General features: G+C 40.1%; 1 protein-coding gene and 1 pseudogene across 1 annotated transcript in view; one reads left to right on the forward strand and one right to left on the reverse strand.

Moving 5' to 3' along the window:
* The window catches only part of LOC148815848 (NACHT, LRR and PYD domains-containing protein 3-like), a 124,190-nt gene extending 116,575 nt beyond the window's left edge, over nucleotides 1-7,615 (reverse strand). Inside the window, exon 1 of the mRNA XM_088904849.1 lies at nucleotides 7,486-7,615. The gene's annotated coding sequence lies outside the window, so the exon portion shown is untranslated. The remainder of the gene's footprint in view (nucleotides 1-7,485) is intronic.
* A 9,167-nt stretch (nucleotides 7,616-16,782) lies between these two features.
* Nucleotides 16,783-23,634, forward strand: part of LOC148815849 (uncharacterized) — a 55,826-nt pseudogene continuing 48,974 nt past the window's right edge.

Below are 23,634 nucleotides of genomic sequence, written 5' to 3' on the forward strand. Positions count from 1 at the left end.
GTGTGTAAAGTCCGTGATCAGAAGGTCACTTTTTCTTGAATACTTACTGTAATACTCTCTGATGGAGTGTGTTTAAGTTTGGAAGTGAGACTATTGCACTATGTAGAAAAATGCATTTACAATATATATGTGTTGTCAGGTGTTTTAGGGGAACTGTTTTTTTCCTGTTTCAGGAGTTTTCAAGCATGTGGATGAACAGGAAAGATTTTTCCTGTCACTCAAATTGTGACTCATGTTTACCATCTCATTTTTCAGTCACTGCAGTTAACTATTTAACACTCTTTACTGGTGTTTCCACAGTATAATATTCATTAAAAAAATACTGAGCTTATGTTATGTAACGAGCTGTATGTTACAATTTGCAGTAGAAAAACATATTGTAGTGCTCTCGGGTTCACGTGGGTATGCGCCCTCGCCCCTGCCACCTCAGGTCAGTCCCCCACCGCTAGGGACTCAAACCCGGGCGTTACTCAACAGGGAACCAGCCAGCTGAACTAAAGGGAGATCTCCTCCCAGACCAGCGGCTGAGGTCCCTGCTATCAACAGGGAAGGGTGGTGATGTCACTGCGCTGGTAAGCCGGCTCGCACAACCTGTAATGTAGGCCGTATGCGTTATAATATCTTCCTGGATATTAGATCACAGAAATGTTCATCTTTATTTCCTGGAGTTATTTAGAGGAAGCTTGGGTGGCTTTTACCTCCCAAAAATTACAGTACTTGGAACCATTAATATCCTGCAAACTACCTCCTTGTTGCTGTTAGCACAGATTGATAGCCACAGAATACAGGTTTTCTGGGGATTAACTACATTTTTGTCTAACCACATATTTGTTTATGATTACTTAAAATAGTTAAAGGAATGGGAACCTTATACTGTATCTGGAGTACTGACTTTATTGCCATGGTTTGTGTAATCTTCCTGATTGTTTGACCTGGCCTCTGACCTCTTTGGTTAACACTTGTACACTCAGGAATCCTTGTGTCTGCAATCTCTCAAAATCTCACTCCTTCATTCTTACAGATCAGAACTTTGTACAACATAGTTCAACACAGTTTAACCCCTTGAGTTCCCTACCTCCTACACCACCTCACATTTTTCAAAACATACTGTGGCAAATCGAGTGGATTACGACAGAGTAGAGGCAGGTTCATAGCTTCACAATGCAGAGGGCTGTAATTCACCAGGGAGAGGTAAGGGGAGGGAGACTGCAGGTACAGAGAAAAGGAGGAACCCAGTTTCCCATAGCTTGCCATGGGGAAAGGAGTAGCTGTGGCTCAAGGTCATGAGACAACGGCACAGTCCATAACTCGGAAGGGGCCAAAGAATGCTACAATTTGGTCAAAATATCTTTGAATTAGCAGAAACATCCCAAAATTTAGAAACAGGCAACAATCATACATTATGCAAAGCACAAATCCCCTTAGTAATTAAGTGATTTCAGACCAGTGGATGAACCTCTTTAGTTATGAAGTTATTTGAATAGATTGATAGAAGGCATGTTCTCCACCAGGTAGAGCAGGTACTGTAGAGTCGGAGATGCTACCCTCCCATTACTGAATCTTTTATATTTGGATGTAGAAGGTCCGAAAAAACACCAGGCTTTTATTTAGAGATTAATGACTAACACCATTCAATCATACCTGTTGGCAGAGAGATAACTATTAAATTTTAATCCAGACTTTAATATTTATAATAATATTTATATAAGGTTAGATCATACACATTTTGACCAACAGATCACAGAGAGAAAGATTATATGGTCTTATATTAATAATAATAATAATTGCTTACACTTATATAGCACTTTTTTGGACACTCCACTCAAAGCGCTTTACAGGTGATGGGGACTCCCCTCCACCAATGTGCAGCATCCACCTGGATGGTGTGACAGCAGCCATAGTGTGCCAGAACACTCACCACACATCAGCTATCAGTGGGGAGGAGAGCAGAGTAATGAAGCCAATTCATAGATAGGGATTATTAGGAGGCCATGATTGGTAAGGGCCAATGTGAAATTTGGCCAGGACGCCAAAGTTACACCCCTCTTTTCGAGAAACATCCTGGGATTTTTAATGACCCAAGAGAGTCAAGACCTTGGTTTTACGTCTCATCCGAAAGACAGAACGTGTTTATAGTATAGTGTCCCCATCACTATACTGGGGGCATTAGGATCCACATGGACCGCAGGGTGAGCGCCCCCTGCTATCCCCACTAAGACCTCTTTCAGCAGCAACCTTAGTTTTTCCCAGGAGATTTCCCATCCAGGTACTGACCAGGCTCACACCTGCTTAGCTTCAGTGGGTTGCCAGTTGTAAGTTGCAGAGTGATATGGCTGCTGGCCATATTAGAACAGTTTTGTTCTTCCATTGTGTCTCCTTTTGGCTGTGTACTCTGTATACAGACAGCTGCAGAAGCCCTTTTGAGGACAAACACATAATTTAATTTGTTGATGACTCATTGTCAGTCTTCTACACTGATCATGAGCCTGTGGTAGATTATTTTGTGAATGACATAAAAATGTTTTCCTTCAACATAATGTGCCAAAAACCAAATACATAAATTATTGAATATAGAAAGCAATCATCAACTGTGAAACAGTCACTGAGACGAAAGAAATTGAAATTGTCAGTTATAAACAGTTATAAAAATCTTGGTTTACTGTTGATTATAGACTATCCTGAGAGGAAAATCCTGACATACCATTAGTAAGAAGCGCGACCAGCAACTGTTTCTCCTATGAATACCCTGCTCTTTTATTGTGTGCACTACAACAGCTTTATTCTGTAGAACTTGGATTGAATCTGTCATATCATTTACTGTGTTACCCTGCTTTAGTAACCTAAATAAATGCAATACAAACACACTAAGCAGGACTTGAAAAGTAGCCAGCAAAATTATGGGTGCACAACAGCTACAATGTTCAGACATCTACATCAAATTGTAGTGAATTTGAGATCTTCCATCTGGGCATTTAGACCACCTACATTCGAAATACAGCAGGTGCTGCTGAGCAACAGTGTAGCAAACTGACAAGCTTACACCCAAGCGCAGGGCTTTCCAGAAGATTCTGGAGAGCCAAGGAGGCAGCAAGACTAAGCTGGTAATGAGAGATGAACAGGGAGGTAAGATGACAATCAGGGAGAAGGAAAGGCTACCAAGACTGTGTGAGGACTGTCAGGACTGAGAGTAGTGAGGTAGTGGGTCGAGGGCTGTCAGAGCAGAAATTAAAGTGAATCTCCACTAGATCAACCCTGTAATAAACGAATGCTTGAGAAGCAGAAGAACAGAGCTAATCATCACATGGCTCTAGGGAGCTCAGCATCAATGTTGCAATGGTCTTTTGGAGAATTAAGCCTTAAATAGGCAGATGAATCAGGGTTTGATTACTAGACTGGCTGCCTGATTGATAGACTGAAGGTGGAATGGAGAGGCGGCCCGAGCACATTCTCTCAGGGCTCTTATGAGAATGCCTGGTTCCCATAGCAATGTCTGTCAGCAAACCACTCCCTGCATGGCTGTAACTAAGGAAGCCTAAAAGCACCACAGAAAAAAAAATGCATTTAAACCAATAATTTGTTTTAATAATAATTTTGTAAACAATGTAGCCAAATATATTAATATTTTGCAATATACAGTACCAGTCAAACGTTTTAGTACACTTGCGTGAAACTAGATTTTTCATTTTCTATACTGTATTAACTGTATTAACGTGTCTATAACCAAGTTATATACAGTTAAAATTATATGAAATGTGTACTTATCTTAAGTGAACTGAATTGAAAATGTCAATGTCTCATTTTCAATAAAATAAACACCTAAAGCAAGCAGATTTCAGTCTGAAGCCAAGGTTAGTTAAAAATCAGAAATGTTTATATCATGGTGTTATAACACTAAAAGAAGTTTTAAATGGTCTTTGTTAGATATTCTCACAGTTAACTAGCATGTTACCTCATTTACCTTTTGTCACCAATTATTGGTAAACAGGCAAGGGATCATGATTACTATAAATATAGGGAGCATGGGCAAAAGTTTGTAATTCCTGAATTAACATGGCAACTTTTTCTCAGTTAAGCAAGGAAAAAAGACAATTACTTTAAGAAATGAAGGATCAATCTTTAAGCCAAATTGCAAGAGTCAGTAACTGCTGTGGCCAAGACTATGAAATGATATGAAGGAACTGGCACTCATGAGGAGGTCAGTTAGGCCAAAGGTGACCTGAGAATCAGAGAATACATTCCTCAGGGTTACTGTACAAGTCTGTTTCAACATAATTTGAGCCTTGTTAGAGAGGGAATGCTATTCTGTGTTTTAGGGAACTTGGGTTCCCCAAGTAAAAGAGACCTCAGTTCTTTCCTGATTAGGGTGCATTTTATGGATAGGGATATAGGCTCCCATTTGTGGCACTCAGGGTGCAGAGAGAAAGAGAGAGATAGAGAGAGAGAGAGAGGTTGCATGGTATTTAGTTAGAAGGCAGCTTATCGCCTATGTGGCCACTGTAGGCATTAATGCACAGTAACAGTCTGGGGTTTTCTGGGTGACCAGAATGTTAGGCCTTCAGAAATGCCTTGTTTGTAAATAGTGTACATACAGTAAAATAACTTTGTGTGTTGTTTGTTTTGTGTAGTGAAGTTTGTGTTTTGTGATTATAATAAATATTTGTTTTAACCAAGTGTGCCTGGATTATTACTCTTCTCAATAAAGCTATGCCATAGAATAAAGAGTTCACATGCTTCTAATTAGACCAGCCGCTCAGGTATATTGCTAGAAAATCACTTACTAGTCTGGGTTTATGAATAATTATTTCACTGAATGACTAAACCACTCAGTCAATTCCTGATTTTCACCAGTTTCGTAACAATATCTCACAATGTAACACATCCACATCTTGATGGTAGCATAGCCAGAAGATCTGTACATAAACCAAACCTGAATAGGGGACATTAAATGTCCCAGAGAACCACTCCTTCTATTGGCACTTTTAACTCCTTGTGAGATTCTAGTAACAGTGGAAGTTCAGCACCTGGGTGAATCCAGAAGTATTCTAATTTAGCCATACAGGTGTCTTTCCTATCTTCTTTCTTACTGGCGAGTCAACATAGAAAAGACCAAGGATAATTTACATTCACTCCCACAAGAATATTTCATAGCATATATGAATTGTTCCTAAAGGCTCTTACCATTTGATATTACAAACACACTGTCTCAAGTGACTGTGAAGGTCATGTAAAATCTGATGCCACACTGTGTGCTTTTATAGGAAGCTGGTGTCTCTGGGTGCAGCCAATTACCCCAATTACCCTGGGACTGTCTCAGCAGCACCCTCTGGTACATTCTCAGCGCAGAAAATGATTTGAATACTTATACAATCAGGACTTCCACCTTTCTATCATATTAATTATCTATTTACATCTGTGTTTTTTTCTTGCATTGATGTGTGGAGTAGATTGTGTAATTTAGATACAAGAATAGACTAAAAATTAAAATAAGTACAGCAATACAAAAGTTAGGTGTGTGCAAAATATGCTAAGAGTCACTGTAAAACAATAAAATATGTGCAAAATGCGCATAGGTAAATACAGATTGAAAGTAACACAGTATAAACAGTATATTAATGCAGTGTCCAAAAAGTACATGAGTGCAACATGCTGTCCATAGATGGATGGAAAGAGGGTTCAGCGGAGACTTATTCCTCCGAAAGCCCATCACCATTTCTTTAGTCTTGCTGGTGTTTAGCTGGAGATAGTTAAGATGACACCACTCCACAAAGTTGGTAATCAAGCTCCTATATTCCTCCTCCCTCCCCTCACTAATATACCCCACAATTGCAGAGTCATCCGAAAACCTCTGCAGCTGACATGCCTCAGAGTTGTACTTGAAGTCAGAGGTGTAAAAAGTGAACAGGAATGTAACAAGAACAGTCCCCTGTGGAGCCCCAGTACTGCTAACAACCTGTTCGGACACACAGCTCTGTAGCCGTACATACTGTGGCCTGCAGGTCAAATAGTCTATAACCCAGGACACCAGGGGAGTGTCCACCTGCACCGCCCTTAGCTTATCTCTCATTAATGGGGGATGAATGGTGTTAAAGGCACTGGAGAAATCAAAGAATATAACTTTCACAATGCTCCCCGTCTTCTCCAGGTGAGAGTTAGCTCTGTGAATAATTTACAAATATTACAGTAATCACTATTTCAGTGGCATTGTGGTGCAGTGATTTACATTGCTGCCTGGTGTGAGTGTTAGTGTGTGTTTGTATCTGTGTGTTTGCTCTGCAATGAACTGGCGTTCTTTCCAGGGTGTATCCTGCCTTGCAACTGAATGGTGTTTGCCACCCTATAGCAGCTTTAAATCAGCAAAACATGAAAACTCTGCAAGAATTTGAATATTTCTGCAAAGCACTATATGTCATACATAACAGAAGAAAACCCTTGAAGTATGTTGTCTTCTGTATAAATTACTAAGGGGTCCCACTGCTCTCTTTGGGACAGTCCTGGTCTTTACCATCTCTATGTCTTCTAAACTCTGCACCTGTCCAACAGATGCAACACACAAGATGTTAGGACGAGTAGCTACAGTCTTACACCTGCATCACCACCAACAGAACTATTAAGGACTTTATGCATAAATGCCAGCAAATGGAGGTAAATGAAATTACCCTCTCCTGTAGCTCTGGATTTGGACTAGGGTTAATTAATATTCATACTATGATTCATTATATTGTAGATAATACAGTACATACATTACAGCCTACATACAGTTTCTTACAGTACCAGCTCTTTAGTATGTTACAGGATTCTTATCAAATCTAAGTGTTAACTAGAGCAAATTGAATACTGCACCATCCTCTGATTCATGTTATCTTGTTCCAGGAACTCTCAGGAATGTGACTGAATGGGAACACAAGGTTTCTTTTCAGATTGCTGGAGAACCACGTACTAAAATCTCATCATGTTTTTAAAATCCAGTGAAATACAGTATTGTGAATACTTAACTGTTATATATATATTCCTTAATTTACTCTATTTGGTGTATTTTATAGAATTAAAATAAGAAAATCATATTTTATTAAATAATAAGAATCTGAAAGAAATTTTTACTTTAATTCTTAATTGGGTTAAATGAGCTTTAAATTAAAAATATTAATTAGAAAAAGAAACAGTTTGATTCAGCTCAAAGCAATATTCAACATTGAATAAAGGAAACTGTTTTTGTAAAATAAACACTGTGTGTTATAAAAATAACCTGCAGCTGAAGGAGAAGGGGAGCACAGGTCTCTTTGATGTATAACTGAGGAATCTTAACTTCTATAGTGTCCAGCTCAAAACACAGCAGCTAATTATTTTACTTTTTTAAACTATTTAAAAACATTTACCATCTTTGTGCTATTAAAACACACCTTTCTCGTTTCAGTTTCTGTTCTGTAGCACAAAACATATCCCAGGCCTTTGTGAAAGTAAGTTCAATCTTCAGGTCAAGTTACTCACCAGAACCACAAAGTCCAATAGCTCCAATAGCTTCAATAATCCAACTCAGCACCAGCTTCTGGTGTTCAAGTTCAGAACATAAGTAAATAATTTAAATACTGAAAAGAGCAGAAATAACAAGCTGCTGGAGAGAGAGAGACTGCCTGGATTGTCAAAACAGGTGGAACCTGTTCTGCTTGTTTTTGTTCTGACACACAGTTAAAGGGATCTTCCCAGTGTAGCAAGATCTTCACAAAACAAACTGGACTAGGACAAGTCTGAGAATCTAACCTGTTTGTACAGCAGTGATGTGAAATGAAATGAGTTTCTCATCGGTATTGAATAATGAAATGGCGAAATATTAGTGATTTTATATTAGTATAACGTGTTTTGAAGTGCTGAAATATGTTATGGAAAAAATAGGGTTTGGACTGTAGCTTCTTTCTTCCTCTGACATGCAGGAGTGTGGCTGTTACAGGTTGGTTAAAACTGACAGAGCCGCACTTTTCAATTCCACTGAAGTTTTATTATCCCTTGTGCGAAATACTATATGTTTTACAGTAGGGTCCAACCAAACAATAGTACAAAAACAGAAAAAAAACATCACCAATAAAGAATGCAGCAATTCTATCAGAGGTCATCAGTTTAAAACTGTATAAATAAATAAGTATAAATAAAATAAGTATAAATAAATAACTGAATTCTAGAAAACACAATTATGATGTTTACTCACACATCTAAGTGTTCCTCTAAATAAGATCCAATAAAAAACAAATCTGGCCTAATATGACACTGTCTGGCATTGGAAAGGAAGCCACCTGTTTTATATAAATATCTCAGAAGGTTCCCTGTTCCTTGGGGCATTAAAGGAGATAGTAAATGGAAAGCAGTCATAGCACCACGATGGTTAAGGTCAGACAGCTCTGTGAAGATGGCAGGCAAATAGTCATTGATCTTCACAAAACTGTTGGAAGATTATGAAGCTGAATCTACCACTTCACACTGCAGTAACCAGCAAGACAGGGGCCAGGAACTGTGTCTGGGCTCCTGCAGGAGTGGAATAGACTAAGTGCTCAGACATTAATGTAGAGGTTCTGGGTGTAGTCTTTGGGTGTAGTCAGAAGCTTGCAGTCTGTTTGTCAGGGAGTTTGTAATAGTTGTGAAAAATATAAACATGCATAGATTTTATTGAAGGATTTGTTATGATTACTGAATGGAAAGATCCAGGATACATTGGTTTGCATTCACTCAGGGTAACGATTCCAGTATTTAGTTTATAAAGCTCCAAAGTTGCAACATCAGCTCCACTATTTGTACTAGGAAGGCTTGAAGACCATGATTAGAGGGAGGAGACAAACACCAAGTGTCACGATTATAGTCCCTCCTCCTTAAGGGTGCTCCAGCCCTTTCACTTCAGACTTAATTCTGTGCACCTGACCCCTGTTCCCAGCCCACCTTAAAAGCCAGGCGCTGACGCTCATCCTGGCTCTGCATCTGGTTTCTGCACCGTGCGAGTCCGGGACCTGGAAGCGCCTGGTCCCGTTAAGGTTTTAACCTCTGTTCCCGTTTCCTGTCCACCGGTTTCGACCCAGTTCATGGTTTTAATTCCTTGTTTGGATGGATCACCTGGCTTTGGACTTATTCTTGCGTTTTTGGATTCCCACTATGGATTACTTTTGGATTGTTTGCCTCGGCCACACCTTCCCCGTGCACCAGCGCACTTTGGACACGCCCTCCTGTTGTCTTCCCCGTATTCCTGCATGACTTTTTCCTAGTGTTTCCCCACTTCTTCGGATTGTGTCGTCCGCATAGGGTCCGGAAAGAACTGTTCGTTACACCAAGCTGACAAAACACTGGTCATTATGTGCAACACTTAAACAATCATAAACTCCAAGGCTCTTTCCTTTTTTCATTGCAGTTTCTCTGTGACGCTAATTCACCCAATTTATAGCCAGTGTAGCGGCCATGCTTGTTAATAAGACAGAATTAAGTGTTGCTGGGCTTTCCCAAATGAGGCCCCATCTCTCTGTTCATCTCTGTGGTGCAGCCACAGAGAAACTATTCATGCAGGCTGATTTAAAGATGTTTTCTTTTGATAAGGGACAGCTCCCAAAGGGGGATGCACTTAGCTAAGCCTGGCTATCATGATCAATGGTCATCCATTGGCGCCTATCTGTCTAGGGAGTGCCAGATGGACATCTGGACTGCATTCCTAGGTGTCAGGAGTAAATGACTCATATCTCACCTTGATCAACCAATCAGGGACTGGTAGGGCCGAGTGACCCACGTGGGACTCTGATGCCCATGGAACTTTCAGCCAATGAACGAGCTGAAGTTCCTCCAGGTAAAAACAGGCAACACAGAGGGCCTGAGAGAATTCTGTGAACTTTTTCGGACAATTCTAAGGAGAATTCCAGGGCAGGACAGCCCAGGAGCAGAAGGCTCCCAAGGGCAGGACATTCTCGCAGCGCGCCTCCTGACCATCCTGAGACTCAGCCCGGACAACCACGGAACGGCCAGTGTGTCTGAGTGCCAGAACTTTGCTTTGTTCTAAGAGTCTAGAGCGGAGGTTGCCAGAGAGTAACCAGAGGATCCACCCGAGGTTAGCATCAGCAGCAAGCCTCGTGAACAGGTCGGAACTGTGGACAGCTGAATCACTATTCAGAACTAGCGCTTCATCAGGAACGAACCGGTCCTCTTCCTGACCTGCTGGGACCCACAGTCATCTTTTCTCCTGTGCACAAACTTTGCTAGTTAAAGCCAACACTAATTAGCCGGTCTTCAGAGAGCACCAGCAGCGCACCGTCGCAAGCCGCACAGCACAGCCTGGCACGGAGCCAGAGAGCGCGGATTGGACAGCAACAAGCCTGCAGCTGATTCTTTGTGCCTGCAGGAGATCTGAATCCCCAGAGATTGGATGAGTATTCAACTTCAATGCATTACAGCTCGAGAATTCAATTGTTATCCCAACCAGTTGATATCAATTTAATTCCTAAGAGTTATGTACTTGTTTTGAGTATCTAATGTAGAAGTTATAACCAAGTTCATTTACGAAACGGTCTAAATGAATGATATACTGAACGTATGTCCTCTTGATATATGTAACTCTTTGTAACTGATTGAATATATATCTTTTCTATTCTGATAACCCTCACGATAAGATCTGTTAGGTTTACATGCATATTCTATGTATTAATAAATGTATCCTCGTGTATTAGTACCTGTGTGTGTGCGTTGTTTGAGTTATATCGCTTGGTTGGATTCTAAAGCCATTAAAAGAATAATTTTGTGATTTACGGCTACAATTAATAATTGTCCCTGTAAATGCCCAAACCCTACTCCAGTTTATCACATACAGGATTAGGAGGAAGCCAGAGTCTTTCCAGGCAAGCAGTGGGCACAAGGCCGGATGCATCTTGAATGGGACTCAAGTTTATTGCAGTGCAAACAGACACACTCACACCAGGACCGATTTTCCCAGAAGCCAATTAACCTACTCGTATGTCTCTGGACTGTGGGAGGATACTGGAGCACCCAAAGGATACCTGTACAAACACTGGAAGAACACAGAAACTCCTTGCAGACAGCACTTCAGGTCTAGAATTAAGCCCATAGCCCCCCCAGTGCTGCAAGACATCAATGCTAACCACTGCTCCACTGTGCTGCCTGTGACAGTAATTCATTCATATCTGAATTTATCTGGAAGGAGAAGAGATCTTGTCTTAACTTTACGCATTACAATGTTAAAAACCTAATGATAGTCTGGTTTACCTAATTTCAAAATTTCACACACACCTCTGTATAACTGTGTAACTGTTGTAGCGGCAAGGCTTATTAAAAATACAGGAATTAAGTTTGCTGCTTCCTTGTTAGTCTCTCTCTCATTTAAGTGGTGCTGGATACAGAGAGGCCATTCCATTTGATTCACATTTAAGGTGTTTTTCTAGCTGATAGAGCTTCCTGATAAGGAACAACTCCCAAGGCTGAGATTCTCCAGCAACCCTAATAAATGGTCATCTCTGGCACCTTACTGTTTGGGAGATCCCAAGGGAGAGTTTCATCCCAAGTTGTTTACAACCCTAAGGTCAGGGTGCATTGTTACTCATCTTCCACCTCAATCATCCAATCAGGAACTGGTAGGGCAGGGTAACCCCACATGGGTCTCGAATGCCCACAGAACTTTCAACCAAAGAACGACCGTAGTTCCTCCAGGTAAAACAGGCAGCACGGGGCTCCTCTAGTGCTCCTCCAGGACATTCTCAGGACGTTACGTGATCTCGGACAATCACGTAACGGCCAGTGTGTCCGAGTGCCAGGACTTTACTTTGTTCTAAGAGTCAAAAACGGAGGTTGCCGCGCGTAACCAAAGGATCCGCCTGAGGTTAGTCCAGCAGCAAGCCTTGTGAACCGCTGGTACCCCACCGTGAATGTTCGCCTGATCAACGAATGAACTACTGTCGGAACTGGGGACAGCTGAATCTCAGGATTCAGGACTAGCGCTACACAAGGAACGAACCGGTCTTCTTTCCGTCTAAAGAGTGTGACCTGCTTGGACCCGCAGTCACTCTCTGTGTGCACAAACTCTGCTAGTAAAGCCAGGACTAACTAGCCGGTCTTCAGAGAGTCACTGCTAGCATGTCGTAGCAGAAATCTCTCCCTCCTTCTCTCCAGCCGAACCAGCACTGCCAGGCACCGGGCCAGAGGATGCGGAGTGGACTTAGCAACAGCCTGCCGCTGTTCCCTTGTGTCCTCGGGAGATCTGAATCCACACAGATTGGATGAGTATTCAACATTCTGCATTAAAGCTCGAAAATTCAATTGTTACCTCAACCACAGTTGATATAAATTTAATTCCTATGAGTGATGTACTTGCTTTTGAGTATCTAGTGTAGAAGTTGTAACCAAAGTTCATTTACGAAACAGTATAAATGAATGGTATACTGAATGTATGTCCCCCTTGGTTTGTAACTCTTCGTGATTGAATATACCTTTTGTATTCTGCTAACCCTCACTATAAGATCTGTTATGTTTATATGCACATTTTATATATTAGTAAATGTATTGTCGTGTATTAGTATCCGTGTGTGTGCGTTGCTGAGTTATCCCGCAAGGTCGGTTTTCTAATAATCATCAAAGAATCATTTTGTGACTTACTGCTACAATTAATAATTGTCCCAGTAAATGCACAAAACCCCTACATTTATTGGTGCCCCATATAAGGACATCTACACTGTATACAGAATGCATTGGGCCCACAATTATTCAAATTACAGTTAAAAATTATTCTGTTTGATTGACTTCCAGTCTTAACCTTTTGTCATTTAGGGTACCAAATAATAAATGTAGTGATGTGCAGGTTATTAATGAACTGGAACAGTTACAAATTGGAACAGTAAATTGTGAGACTGATTAAAAAACAATAAAAATGGTCTCAAACATGGATTTTAAAGATCTAGTGTATTATCACAACAAATACTGCCATCATATGATGTGTAATTAAATCACAAATCATAGATGACATGTCCAGGACATGTAAGGATCATTATAATGCAGCGTGGACCCTTCTCTTTGACCTTCTAACTAACTTTCCTCAATGGTGCCTCATAATAACACTGGCAGCTGAGCTGCTTACTGGTTTAAAAAAACATGAAGCATTAATGTCACACAGGATTATCTATCATCTCACATAGGGCCTTCATCTCACAGAGTCCAAAAGTCTCAGATTTTTGCACAAATAAAATACCAAATGTCATTCACAGATAACTATTAATCAAGCACATAGACGTCTCCTTCTTCCACACCATGATCTTTTTTGCTCCTCACTGCGTAGATCCTCCTTGCTTACGGGTAGAAGGCTGCTGCCCTGGTAGTACTAGATTTAGAAAAGCAAGTTCTTTTTCTTCCTTTTCAGAAATAACAAACTTTAACTTAAGTCTTCAAAGAGTCTGGCTGATTGGTTACAGTGCTTTCATCCATCTCTCACGTCTCTCTTTACCTGACCTTCCCCTGACTTAAAGCACAGTCCCCTCTTGCTCCCTTACTCAATGCACAGTCTCCTCTTCGTTCAAGAAAACCACCATCGTCCCGATTCCCAAAAAACCAGAGTCAACTGCCTAATTGACTACTTTCCCATTGCAATCACATCTATCATCATGAAATGCTTCAAGCAGCTGATCAAAGCACACATCACCTCCTTACTGCCTGACTCCACTGCAATTTGCATACTGACAGAACAGATCAACTGCTCTACACACTGCCTGTACACCTAGATAAGAAAGGAACATACAGTATGTGAGAATGTTGTTTGTTGAGTACCGCTCAGCATTCAACACCATCGTACCCTCAAGGCTTATCACCAAGCTCCGGGGCCTAGGACTAAGCTCCCCTCTCTCCAATCCAATCCTGGACTTTCTGATGATCCGGCCGCAGGTGGTGAGAGTATAATTGTTGTATTCTAATCTTAACCTAATCCCTATAAACTTCTATCTTTCTACTCTTCTATGCCTCCTAAAGAGCTCGTGGATAAAACATTTCATTGCTGACAACACCACCGTACGCTGTACTGTTCGTGCATTGATAAATAAACCTTGATTGATTGATTGAGTCATTACAAGATGTAGAGAAAATTACACTTAGAGAAAAAGGGTCTTTTTTAGAGAAAGGCAAGTACCTATGCCACTAAATTAGATATATTCAAATACAGTAGCATAACATCTCCAGAATTATTATTTAAAGGAAGAAGAGCTGATTTTCAGCAATTAATCATATAACCTGAAAACCTGTTACATTTATCAACAGTTTTATTAAGGGACTTCATTATTATTTTATTACTGAGATAGGGACTCAGAAGCTAAAAATACAACTCTATTATGGAGAATGTCTTATTAAGCCTAGATGGAAAAACAAGTGTAATATTTAATCTCGTGTTCTTAAGCAGTATGAATTTGACACAATTTTAACACATGAATTTAACACGCAAGACAGAAATGATTCAACCTCAGCACGAAACACAAAGAACAACTTCTCCCCAATATACCACTCGAAGAGAAGATGGGTAAATAAGAGTTTTTCATTCTCATGTAGGAATCTATCCCATACCTGTGAGAGAGCCTCATGCTTAGTGGTGTCGTAGGAGTAGTTAGTGTAGAAGGAATGCGCACCCCTGTAAGTTTGGCTAGTTCTCTCCTTCACTTGCCCTTGTGATGACTGCATGGGCATGCTTTAAAGTAGCTGTGTCCTCTCCCTCCTGACCCTCCCAGAAGGCAGAACAGCAGATGCTGTTGCTGTGAAATCAGTCCTCCATGTCCTTACTTCTTTCAACAGTGTAACTGTAGGGTTCATGTGGTGGTGGTTTAAAATAATGCATTCAAGAATGAGAACTGGATGGAGGCAGCTATTATTTTTTGCTCTTTAGCAGTCACATTTCCAACTTTCCAGTTGATCTGTTTCGAAGGGCATTGTCACCAGAGACCCCAGGTGGGAGGAGGAACCCTGACCCTGAAGTGGGTTGGTGCCCCAGAAAAAAAGAGCCTGACCAGACCAGTAACAGCACCACCTCTGGTGAATGAGAGCATCACACTTCTGCCAGGACTCCCTGCCGATGTAAGACTGTGTATTATCATGGTATTCACCACAACTTTTATATGCGATGCAAAATATATACAGTGTAGCAGCAAAGCCTGTTAATAAGACAGACATAAGTGTTGCTGTACTTTCCTAAATGAGGCCCCCATCTCTCTTCCATTTCTGCGGTCCAAGACACAGAGAAGGCATCCATGTAGTTTCTGATTTAAAATGTTTGTCTTTCTAGTAAGGAAAACTTCCTAGGATGGGGATGCACCCACTAGTCAGGATATGCCAATTAGTCATGATGGACGACCATTCCTGGCGTGCCTTGTTGTCCAAGTGAGACTAATCCCAACTGGTTTATGATCCTAGATGTTAGAGGTCATGATTACTCATTCCTAAGATGACCAACCACTCAGGAACCTGCAGGGCATGCAAACCCCAAATGCCCCCCAACCTCTTGACCAATCATATATCAGCTGTATTGGCTCTGGTTAAAAGGCCATGCACAGGCTCAGAACTTCGCTCTTCCTTCCGCTCTCACGCACCCTCAGAGACAATCACGTGACAGCCACTGTTGTCTGCATTGGGACTTGATCTTTGTTCTAATCACTGAGCTAGAGGAAGCCCGTATGTAAAGACAGAATTCTGCCCTAGGTCCAGCCAGCAGCAAGACCTTGTGAACTGCTAGCAAAGCCAATGTGGACCTGTCTGATCACCGGAGCATATGGCTGGGACTCTTTGTCAACATCTGAATAGTTTATTCAGAAGTAGCGCTATGCCGAATGCAGAGTTTCTGCCCCCTAAAGATGGACTCGCTCACACCCGCGGTTACTGCTGTGCCCAGACTGTTTCAATAGTTACGCTCAACGCTAACTAGCATGGTCCCTGGAGAGTAAACCCTGGTCCAACGCAGCTGACAGCTAGATACTCTCTCTTCCCGCAACTCCGGGTGCACCAGGACTGGCTGGCCGGGAGCCAAGGAAGGACAGATTGGATGTCGCTTCAACAGAGTCTGTTGGCTAATCCTTTGTTGTCCGTGTGGGAGATATAAATCCATATCTGGATAAGTAAACCTAATATCTACATTGCCTCTGTGCCACAGGGATCACTTAGTGGAAGGAGACCTGACTGTTCTCATACAGGAGTACATAGTTGATTAACAGTAATGCAGAGAGTACAGATGTATACCAGCTGTTTGGCCAATTTTGCCTTCAAAGCAGTAGCTTTAGAAACCAGCATTCACAAATACGCACATCTACAGACATCAGCGTTCCTAACACACGGAACTAACAGTTTAACGTACTAACACGCTAATGCATACATTTGAATCTGTGTAAATTTATAATGAGAGTTTTGTGAATGTTTTAATATTTAAATACTGTGAAGATCAATGTATGGCTTATTGTGGAGTATTAAAAATAATAACCATACTTGCATGCTTCAGCCTGTAAAATATTTAACTAGACTCTCCACACTCCACTCCATTCCAGCTGTGTTAGGTGTAATAAGGGCTCAGCTGATTGTGTCTCATCCTCTGCTCCTTATAAAGCTGCTGTCTGTCTAGTCCTGCTGTCCTGGGAGTGTTCATGCTAAACTGCACCAAGCCTATGTTTCCAGCACTGACTGGCTATAAGTGCTGCTGGACCCAGGAAGACAATTTGCATAGAAGAGATACTTTGCATTGGCAGAAGATTTGGGAGTGTTTATAGCCCTGTGAGTTTAACACTTCATGACTGAGAGCTGCCCTTCATGGCAACAGAACCCACAGCAACAATGACTTTCATCACAATCTTCATCTGGACTCTCCTCATCCAGGTTGAGGGTAGGAATGAGTTTGAAATGTTTCATAAGCATTTTATTTAAAGTGAAAAAAACTAAAACTTTAATGCAAAACAAGAAAACATTGAAATCAAATTAATTCATGAATTGGTGTTTTCAATAGTTTTCCAACTCATTTGCTCTTTGTTTTTTTATTTTTAGAATCCAGTGGACAGGTTACTGTGACTCAGACCCCAGCAGTAAAATCAGCTGCTCCAGGACAGACAATCACTGTGACCTCTAAGACCAGTCATGCAGTGTATGACAACAATCACTTAGCCTGGTATCAACAGAAAGCTGGAGAAGCTCCAAAACTCCGGATCTGTTATGCAACTACCCGTCCGACTGGGATCCCAGAGCATTTCAGTGGCAGTGGATCTGGGACTGATCTTACCCTGACCATCACAGGAATCCAGGTTGAAGATGCGGGAGATTATTACTGTCAGAGTTTCACCTCCCCAACTATGTGGTCACACAGTGTTACACAGCCATACAAAAACCTCCCCTAGCAGGACTGCACAGCGACTGCATGGCTGTACCTGGGACCTCCTGCAGGTGCTGAGGGTGAAGACAAAGACACAGGACACAGCCTGTGGCGGTTTTCAGTTCCATACAAATACATTGAGGTTCAGTAACAACAATTTGTGATAAAAAGACACACATTTACTGATTATCATTAGAAATTAATGTGAGTATGAAATTGTGGCATTTGGTGCTGTTCTCCTGAAATTGATATTGAAAATACTCTAATAATCATCTAGATTTAGGTTGCAGGTTCACAAAGATATTTAAGCCCCCACAATGAGACAAAGGGAAACAGAATCCTTATCTGATGCTGAAATACAAACTGATAAAAACTAGACCAGTTACTTTACAGTCCTGATAATGAATAATATTTTAAAGCTTAAAGGTAAAGCCTTTAGCTGAATCTCTTTTTAAAAGTAAAAATCCACTCCCACTCCTGTCTGCAGCTCAGATCTCTTCTTACTCTTACTGTGTGTTAATGAGCAGTGTAATGGAACGTAATTTACATCTGATATGCGTAGGGGGGCTTGTCTGTTAGCTGAAAAAATCATTGACCTTAATTGTTATATTACAGATGCAGCCATTCAAAACGAGCGGGCAATACCGCATTATTTTGTGGTGCGCTTTACGCAGTCTACCGCAAGTTACCGTAAATTCTCCTATAATACCGCAATTAAAATAATAGTATCCGAAATTTCCGTGAGGTGGATCTAATAAAGCTCAACCTCTCATGTTTGAGCTGTCGCAATCAAAGTCTTTAACGAAGATATTACTAATAGTATTAATAATGAATGACTTTGGACAAGCTGTAAACTCAAAGTATTGCCCTGGTCCACATCCTTTTCTTCATTGACCGTCTTTGTAAAAGTAACACCACAGCATTTTGCAATCACGCATTTGTTTCTAATCATGCAAAGTATAGTAATTTTTGAGAATCGATTCACCATGCCTTTCACATGCTCATAAAAGAGATTTATTAAGGAACATAAACATATTACCGTATGCAAACTGTACTGTATACAGTATGTATACTGTATGTATATTAATGTCTTAACTGTGCCCGTTTAAGTATTGAATATTTATATGGAATTTTACCACTGAAGGGAAATCTTAGTACCTGAGCATAAAAAGAATAGGAGCATACTGTAACGCGTGTGAAGGCCATAAACGATATTAATTTTGGAACTTAAACATACAGTATATGGCTGGTCTCGGTACTTTAAAGAAAACATACACACCAGTATTCCATTTCTCCCTAAACATTTTAAGCATCGAAGTTTTTAACCAACGTGATACCGGAGTCAACAAGCATACTTTTAGAATTTGATTAAAAGGGAATATAATATGGAATCGCGTATCTAAAGAAATTAATAACGATATAATTATATTCATGTACCACAACACAAGAATAGTACATTGTCTGTTGATATTGTTTCTGTAGTGCTTTTTCAGAAATCTGCATGTGACCTTACTGGGGGCGCTTTGGGTTAGGTTCCTGACTCCCACCTCACATGGTCTGTGATCAAATCCCGCTGGAGCCATGAATTTTTTTTAACAAACATTTCTTTGAAAAAATTAAACGTTTCCCTGAGTCAGAGATTAAATAAAACCTCATTCGCACCAAACAAATTTATATTTCTTAATATCACAACATGATCGAATTTAAGTCATTTTAATAACAATGAATAGTCACCTATGCGTTACAATATAAACATTTATATTGATTTAAATCGCGTTTAAATCGCCTTTATTTAAAACCCATAATAAAAGCTGATACTGTTTGGAATTTTAATTATTTAAAACTGTATTACAGCAGCACAATGCACAATGCAACGTAAATCGCTATCTTTGTCTTCTGTGTAATAATGTTCACCTCTCTGTCCAGCAAATTAACAATAGTAATAATAATGAACTTTATTGTATATAGCGCCTTAAAGGTTTAAGAAATACAAAATGAGATATAATGATGTGTTCCAGCTTAGACATTAAGGAAGAGCATAACACGTGGGCGGCGTAGCGGTCGGCTCTGGCTTTCCCATCTACTGTATACACTGCAAGTACAACCCCCCTCTCTGCGGTAGTGCTGGCTGTGACGAATTAAACCGGTTTCACAGGTATTTTCAAAGTCGAAGGGGGCGAGATTTTCAGCGAAAGACACCTCCCCCCCTTCAAAAACCCAGTAAGTACAGTACTTACTAGTTAAGAAAGCTAGGCTCCTCAATGAAATCGCTTTAACATGCTAATACGTTGGTGTAACAGTCCGGGCGTGGCAAGCTTCTAATGTCAACTCGACTACGGCAAAAGGAACCCTTCTGTAAACAGCTTAATTTTTGTGTTAAATAATTTTTTTAAATTAAAATTCATTCTATACAGCAATCGCATATTTGGGTACCGTTTCATAAAACTTTCATGCTTAAAATGTTTAGGGAGAAATGGAAGACTGGTGTGTATTTCTTCTTTAAACTACCAAGACCAGCCATGCACAGTACAGTTTACGTACATACAGTAATGTTTATCTTCCTAAATTAATATCGTTTATGACCTTCAGATGCGTTATGCTCCTCTTCTTTTTATGCTCAGCTACTAAAATTTCCCTTTACTGGTAAAATTCCATATAAATATTCAAAACTAAGCCGATTAAAATGTGCACAGTAAAGACATTAAATGATTAAATCTTTTCACTACCAACCAGTGCACCACGAGTGCCCCTGTCAGTCATTTTGGCCAGCCAATCACTTACCGCGGTGCCCTACGGTGCTCTGCAGTGGCTTGTGGGTAGTTTACCGTACCACGAGTTTGTACCGCGCATTTTGAATGGCTGCATCTGTATGTTAATTCTAAATAATTTCATGAAACCGACACACACAAGACAACATGTTTTAGATTCTTTTAAGTATTGCAAAAAAGAAACCTGCCAACCAACTAAAACACACTCATATTTATTTTCATTTCATTTCTTGTTCACTTGCAGCGACTAGTGAGCAGGAAGGGCGGGGTTTATGGCACAATTTCCCCAAAATCTTGCTCTCGCCCTTGGTGAGACCAGCTGATTCTCGTCTGTCTTCGACAACATGGCAACCATGCAGTACTTCCACAGAGTTCATGATTGTGCTTGCCACAGTGTTTGCTAATCCAACTCATTTGGTTCAGTATGTAGTCCTCTAGTTTAATTTTTATAATTTGACCTTCCATGTAATAAAAATCACACTTTATTGGTCTATAATTGCTCGGTTCAGTTTTGTTATCCATCACGTGGATTGGCACTGCATTTCCATTTCTCCAGTCCCTGGCTTTAGTGTCTGTTGGAAGAGTTGTGACAATGGCTTCTGAATACATGTAATCTGACATAATATAATATTATTTAAGCATTAATAGTATTAGCCATAAACACTGGCATGCACAAATCTTTAAATAAATAACAATAATAATCTGCAAGAGTTCAAGTTTTAGATCCCTTCATTGTGTTTTTTTGTTCTTACAGAACATGAGGATGTAAGCCTAACACTGAAGAAGATTCCTTAGCGGAGCAAGGTGGCAGAATTCCTTATCTTCCAAGAGACAGAACGAACTCCTCCAGATGTTCATCAAACACCACAGTCTGCAGACCTGCTGATCAAACCCCTCTGAGCAGACTGTGTGAAGGACTGTGTTTCCATTGTGCTCTAGTATATGTGGAAGGTAGAGATAGGTCTCTCTCCTGCTCTGGATCTGGTCCAGTGTGTAATTGGATGAGTATAAATTTGTTTCTTATCTCTAGAATTAAAAAAGATTGTATCTTAAATATATAATTAGTTCTGTTGGTTTGCTATGCACATTTTGTCTTAATAAAATTGGATTTTGCATACCTGCAAGTTTTTATTTTGTGCAGTTAATTCCTAGGAAGATGGCATGGTAGCACACTGGTTAGTATTGCTGCCCAACAGCACTGGGACCCTGGATTCAGTTCTGGGATGCTACTGTATCTGTGTGAGGTTTTTATATTCTCTTCATGTTTACATGGGTTTCCTCCAGGTACTCCAGTTTTCTCCCACAGTCATGTTCGTAGATTAATGGGATTCTGGGAAAATTGACTCTGGTGTGAGTGTGTGTCCTGTGATGGACTGGAGTCCCGTTCCGATTGTACCCTGTCTTGTGCCCATGGATTTCTGTGATAGGCTCTGGCTCCCTCATACAATTTCAGTAATAAGTCTCTTTCTGTATGTAGAGTGGAAGAGTGTGTATGAACAGTTTGTCTATATGAAGGCATCACTGCAGGGATGTGGATTTGGACTGACTGTGTACACTGACTGCGTAAACCGGGTTCACTCTGGGTTCAGCTGGTACTAATGGGGTTGAACATGTATTTTCAGTTTTTCCAGTAGAAAGGTACTGCTGGTTCTTCTGTATGTCCATGTTGCACCTGAACCAGACATAGCGCAGAAAAGGAATGCACAAACACTTGCAAAAGCTTAAATATATAAAACAATCACAGATAGCTGTGTGTTACAAAAGAACATGTGAACATGCATATTTTAATCATAAATTAATCAAAACGTGTTAAACATAAATATATTTTAGATTTTGTGTAGTACAGTAGCTAGCATTGAACTGTGTGTTAGATGCAGATGATCCACGGAGCCAGCATCTTAAGATGTTCATATTTAGAGGCAATTTGCTTAAATAACAAACTAGCCTGTGGATACTGATGTGCCAGAGAGGTGGAAAAGCTATTTCCCTATGCCATCACTTTAAAATGTATCCTTAGTAACTGCTGCTATCTCATAGTGGGTTTCTAAAACTGTGTATAGTTACACAGTGCCTTTAGTTCCATCCATTTTGGGGCAGGATACACCCTGGACATAACACCAGTCCATCACAGAGCAGACACACAACACAAACACACACATTCACACCAAGGCCAATTTATCCAGAAGCCTATTAACCTGCCAGTATGTTTGGACTACGAGAGGAAATCAGGTCACCTGAGGAAACCCATGATAATTTAATTAGCCACGGAGACTTCTGGTGCTTCTGTTGTATTTCTGAAAAAAGATACAAAAAGCATGCTAACCAGTGTCCAACCCTATTCTTTAGGTAATACTAGGTAATTCTTTAGGTAATAATTAGAAAAATATTTTAAATTATATTTTACCCTATTATATTTTGTCCTCATTTTTCTTTATTTTTAAATTTTGTATTTTACTTATTTTCTGATAGTCAGATTTAATGTATATTTGAACAAAGTCTTGTAAATTAATATTTTTTTCAAGATGTGGAAAAGGGGCAGCAATTTATTACATTGAAATTGTTCATATTAATTATTGATTACTAATAGTTCATGCTAACACCTGACGTTCTTATTTAGATGTATATGAAATATTGAACTAAGTGTGACATAACATTCAGAAATACAATCGAGAATCGCTTGTGGTATTTGTATAAATGAAACTGTTCTAAAATGTATTAAAAATCGATTAAAATGTATAATTTTGCCATGTGTAATGTCACGAGGAAGTACAAAAAGCACCTGCTTTGTATAACGATGGTTTCAAAACTAAAACTAAATGGTGAGAAAGCTATTTTAATGCCAATTAAAATTTTGAAGTTAAAATAAATGATTTACGTTGCTTGATTAATTTTAGGCAGATGCACTCGGTGCTGTAAGTACTCCAGGCTGCAGATGGCTCATTCTGTCTCGCTGAGCTCCATACCTCCTCCCTCTCTCAGTTCTGCCTCTTCTCTAACGGAGCTCAGTGAGCGGGGTGCTATTTTCTCCTGCTGCGACCTGCTGATCTGCTTCACACCACCGGCAGACAGGAGAAAGTGATTTTCCCGTACGTGTTATGTTAACAAAAATAAAGTGTTTCAAACATTTAAAAATTAAACAAAAACTTACAGCATACACAAAGATTCTAAGCTGATAACGAAGAAGTGTTTTTTTAACTATCTAAACCAGGGGTGGGCAAACGTTTTTGGCCCAAGGGCCACATAAAATTTTGAAACTGTATAGCGGGCCACTTCACACTGCTGTTACAGAGAGAAAAAAATATTTTAAATATAAAAAAATAAAAACTGAATAAAACTTGACATTCAACACACAAGCCAAGTCTTCTCTTATTTTTTATTTTGATAAACTTATTTTCTCAAATTTGTTCTTGCTCTCTGGACAAAGAATATCTATGGTTTCTATCATACACTCTTTCAAAAGCTCCCCTTCAGAGAGCAGCTTGCTTTATTTAGCAATTTTATATGCACGCTCTTCATTCACTGTCAACTTTC

This window comes from Atractosteus spatula, chromosome 24, assembly GCF_055471065.1.
Source record: "Atractosteus spatula isolate fAtrSpa1 chromosome 24, fAtrSpa1.hap1, whole genome shotgun sequence".
NCBI classification, from domain to species: Eukaryota; Metazoa; Chordata; class Actinopteri; order Semionotiformes; family Lepisosteidae; genus Atractosteus; species Atractosteus spatula.